At 56.9% G+C, this 5,000-nt stretch overlaps 2 non-coding genes across 2 annotated transcripts; both read right to left on the minus strand.

Moving 5' to 3' along the window:
• Nucleotides 1-533: 533 nt before the first annotated feature.
• On the minus strand, nucleotides 534-688 carry LOC124742617. The gene has a single exon (XR_007010257.1). It is a non-coding gene; the product is annotated as a 5.8S ribosomal RNA (ribosomal RNA).
• A 351-nt stretch (nucleotides 689-1,039) lies between these two features.
• Nucleotides 1,040-2,948, minus strand: LOC124742624. Its single transcript, XR_007010261.1, has one exon. It is a non-coding gene; the product is annotated as a small subunit ribosomal RNA (ribosomal RNA).
• Nucleotides 2,949-5,000: the final 2,052 nt, after the last annotated feature.

Here is a 5,000-nt window from a genome sequence, read left to right on the forward strand (position 1 = left end):
GTGGTCATATTTAGTCTCAGATGGAGTTTACCACCCACTTGGAGCTGCACTCTCAAGCAACCCGACTCGAAGGAGAGGTCCCGCCGACGCTCGCACCGGCCGCTACGGGCCTGGCACCCTCTACGGGCCGTGGCCTCATTCAAGTTGGACTTGGGCTCGGCGCGAGGCGTCGGGGTAGTGGACCCTCCCAAACACCACATGCCACGACAGGCGGCAGCCTGCGGGGTTCGGTGCTGGACTCTTCCCTGTTCGCTCGCCGCTACTGGGGGAATCCTTGTTAGTTTCTTTTCCTCCGCTTAGTAATATGCTTAAATTCAGCGGGTAGTCTCGCCTGCTCTGAGGTCGTTGTACGAGGTGTCGCACGCCACACCGCCAGCCGGCTGTGCACGCTACCGAGAAAGTACCGGTATGCGAACCGCCAGGCGACGGGCGCGCATCGCACGTTTGAGGAGACGCGGCCGGCCCCACAGGCGGCCGCGACACTCCCAGGTCTGCGAAGCGGGGCAAACGCCGCGCGCTTCAGTATACGTAGCCGACCCTCAGCCAGACGTGGCCCGGGAACGGAATCCATGGACCGCAATGTGCGTTCGAAACGTCGATGTTCATGTGTCCTGCAGTTCACATGTCGACGCGCAATTTGCTGCGTTCTTCATCGACCCACGAGCCGAGTGATCCACCGTCCTGGGTGATCTTTTCTCAGTTTCCGCCGTCTCTTTCGAGACGGTCGCATAGGCGGGAGTGAGGCGTGTGGCGGCCCCTGTTCCAGCGTTCTGTGTCCAACGGCCTCACGGCCGACGGGCGTCGTACGGCTCCACACCGGAGCGGACAGGCACTCGGGCGAAAGTCATTCAAAACCGGCGCCAGGCGCCAGGTGCCGCAGGCCAGCCGCTCCAGCGCTTCAGCGCTCGTACCACACAACATTGCCGCTAGTTTTGAGAGGCACGCGTGGTTCCGCACGCGGCGCACGGCTACGGCGAGCCGTACAGGTAGCGTGTTGCGCGACACGACACGCACATCGAAAGACATGCAGTCTAGTCGGTAATGATCCTTCCGCAGGTTCACCTACGGAAACCTTGTTACGACTTTTACTTCCTCTAAATGATCAAGTTTGGTCATCTTTCCGGTAGCATCGGCAACGACAGAGTCAATGCCGCGTACCAGTCCGAAGACCTCACTAAATCATTCAATCGGTAGTAGCGACGGGCGGTGTGTACAAAGGGCAGGGACGTAATCAACGCGAGCTTATGACTCGCGCTTACTGGGAATTCCTCGTTCATGGGGAACAATTGCAAGCCCCAATCCCTAGCACGAAGGAGGTTCAGCGGGTTACCCCGACCTTTCGGCCTAGGAAGACACGCTGATTCCTTCAGTGTAGCGCGCGTGCGGCCCAGAACATCTAAGGGCATCACAGACCTGTTATTGCTCAATCTCGTGCGGCTAGAAGCCGCCTGTCCCTCTAAGAAGAAAAGTAATCGCTGACAGCACGAAGGATGTCACGCGACTAGTTAGCAGGCTAGAGTCTCGTTCGTTATCGGAATTAACCAGACAAATCGCTCCACCAACTAAGAACGGCCATGCACCACCACCCACCGAATCAAGAAAGAGCTATCAATCTGTCAATCCTTCCGGTGTCCGGGCCTGGTGAGGTTTCCCGTGTTGAGTCAAATTAAGCCGCAGGCTCCACTCCTGGTGGTGCCCTTCCGTCAATTCCTTTAAGTTTCAGCTTTGCAACCATACTTCCCCCGGAACCCAAAAGCTTTGGTTTCCCGGAGGCTGCCCGCCGAGTCATCGGAGGAACTGCGGCGGATCGCTGGCTGGCATCGTTTATGGTTAGAACTAGGGCGGTATCTGATCGCCTTCGAACCTCTAACTTTCGTTCTTGATTAATGAAAACATACTTGGCAAATGCTTTCGCTTCTGTTCGTCTTGCGACGATCCAAGAATTTCACCTCTAACGTCGCAATACGAATGCCCCCGCCTGTCCCTATTAATCATTACCTCGGGTTCCGAAAACCAACAAAATAGAACCGAGGTCCTATTCCATTATTCCATGCACACAGTATTCAGGCGGGCTTGCCTGCTTTAAGCACTCTAATTTGTTCAAAGTAAACGTGCCGGCCCACCGAGACACTCAATAAAGAGCACCCTGGTAGGATTTCAACGGGGTCCGCCTCGGGACGCACGAGCACGCACGAGGCGGTCGCACGCCTTCAGCTCGCCCCACCGGCAGGACGTCCCACGATACATGCCAGTTAAACACCGACGGGCGGTGAACCAACAGCGTGGGACACAAATCCAACTACGAGCTTTTTAACCGCAACAACTTTAATATACGCTATTGGAGCTGGAATTACCGCGGCTGCTGGCACCAGACTTGCCCTCCAATAGATACTCGTTAAAGGATTTAAAGTGTACTCATTCCGATTACGGGGCCTCGGATGAGTCCCGTATCGTTATTTTTCGTCACTACCTCCCCGTGCCGGGAGTGGGTAATTTGCGCGCCTGCTGCCTTCCTTGGATGTGGTAGCCGTTTCTCAGGCTCCCTCTCCGGAATCGAACCCTGATTCCCCGTTACCCGTTACAACCATGGTAGGCGCAGAACCTACCATCGACAGTTGATAAGGCAGACATTTGAAAGATGCGTCGCCGGTACGAGGACCGTGCGATCAGCCCAAAGTTATTCAGAGTCACCAAGGCAAACGGACCGGACGAGCCGACCGATTGGTTTTGATCTAATAAAAGCGTCCCTTCCATCTCTGGTCGGGACTCTGTTTGCATGTATTAGCTCTAGAATTACCACAGTTATCCAAGTAACGTGGGTACGATCTAAGGAACCATAACTGATTTAATGAGCCATTCGCGGTTTCACCTTAATGCGGCTTGTACTGAGACATGCATGGCTTAATCTTTGAGACAAGCATATGACTACTGGCAGGATCAACCAGGGAGCTGCGTCAACTAGAGCTGAGCAGCCGGCCGCCCGGGAGTGTGTCCCGGGGGCCCGCGCGAACACGCAAGCGTCCGCTCAATCATTCTGCAAACAGGAGGAGGCTGAGCTCCCCTGCACAATACACCTCGAAACCCTCTCAGGTCCCGGCGGCGCGCAGCGCCGTCCCAAGTACTTGGTCGGGTTCGAGAGAGGCGCAATCGCCCGGAGTTAGGCGAGTAGACGCTTTCGGTGCGACCACCCGTGCTCCCAACTGAGCTTGCCGCTGCCGACAGAGGCCCGGGAGCGTGCTGTCGTGGCATTGCCGGCGGGAGACAACACGCGCCACCTACGGTGACCGGCAGCTCCAACGCCAGCGCCACAGAAGGACAAAAGCCCCACTTGGGTGCCGAAGCGAACTCTCCCAGCACAGCGCACGCGCCAACACATCCGCACAGCTGCGATACAAACCACCAGCGAGAACCGCTGGGGCGACCGAGCAGCAGACGGCGTCGCGGCGCCGAGCGCCGGGCGGCGGCGCATCCTCAACGCACACAGTCCTCAATCGGACCAGCACACTGAAGATGTCCACCGCGCTTCGCACCGGGCCCGCGAGGACCTACTTTGGCCGCACGGCGCCGCGCGCAGGGTGCGCCGGCGCGCAGCTGCGACGCCTGCCGCGTCCGTCGGCCGGCGCGCCTGCCACTGGCCGCCCCCACCAGCCGGCTGTAGCGCGTGCGCCCACGCACCGCGCGGCCAGCACGCCGGGAGGCGCCCCCTCACCGGCCGGGGACGGTCCCACCCAGCCACCGCCGCGTATCGCTTCACACCCAGATGCCGTTCAGTTTCGTCGGCATGGTGGGTATCGCTGGAACAACCGGTTAGTACCTCAACCTATCGTCGCCATCACCGATTCACCCCTAGCGAGAACAACCGCACCACAACAGGTTACCATTTGTTCATTTGCGTAACTTCACCAGAAAACGCAGGCGTCCATCGCCATTTGCAACTTCAACGATTATTGCATGCCTGTGTCAGGTGTCACGCCACACTACGTCTGCCCACATACACGCAACAAAATGTGCACGCCTAGACAATACGTGGAAGGTGGCCCCCGTACGTATGCGATGTCCATTGCTCGAACGACTGTCAACCGGCCTCTGTAGCATGTCGCAGATATGGAACGCGGTGCACCATGCCATCACGGTGTGTGAGGAGAGACGACTAGGTCCGAATACATCAACAGACAGCTCATGCTGATCGCCATCCACGGCGTCCGTTCCTCCCACACGTCTCTATGGCGTACCACACTGCAATCCAGCTCTCATAGGGAGACGACACGTAGCTGCGTGCACAATATTTGCACTGTATGGTCCGCCGTTTTTGGGCGCAGTCGTTGTGCGGTCACACATGTGCCACGATGTATCATTCAGTACATAAGGACGAATGTGCAGTACAGATTGTGGTTCACGCGTACGACATCAGCGGACAGTTGACACAGGCCGCACCACAACGTAGCCTGAGTACGTCGCATGCGAAGGGCATTGAACATGCAAACTTCTCACCAACCAGCTTGCGAAGGCAGGGGGCAAGGTGGGGACGTGGGGAGGGGCGGCATGTACGTCCTGCTGCCATCCACATTACAGTGTACAGCAGGAGCATGTGGAAAGTGAGCAAGACTTGCAAGGTGTTTAACATGAAGCGATACACAGGGGTGCGGGCAGTGCGAGTAGCGAACTATATTGCGAGGGTTGCGGGTGGGCAACACTACAGTAATTGAACGAGTCGTATAACAATTACAGAGCAGGTTTAGGCGACAACGTGGGTTACGTTAAGGCGACAACATGGGTTAGGTTAAGGCACAACATGGGTTAGGTTAAGGCACAACATGGGTTAGGTTAAGGCACAACATGGGTTAGGTTAAGGCACAACATGGGTTAGGTTAAGGCACAACATGGGTTAGGTTAAGGCACAACATGGGTTAGGTTAAGGCACAACATGGGTTAGGTTAAGGCACAACATGGGTTAGGTTGAGGCACAACATGGGTTAGGTTAAGGCACAACATGGGTTAGG

The sequence above is a fragment of the Schistocerca piceifrons genome, unplaced genomic scaffold (genome assembly GCF_021461385.2).
Source record: "Schistocerca piceifrons isolate TAMUIC-IGC-003096 unplaced genomic scaffold, iqSchPice1.1 HiC_scaffold_232, whole genome shotgun sequence".
NCBI lineage: Eukaryota > Metazoa > Arthropoda > Insecta > Orthoptera > Acrididae > Schistocerca > Schistocerca piceifrons.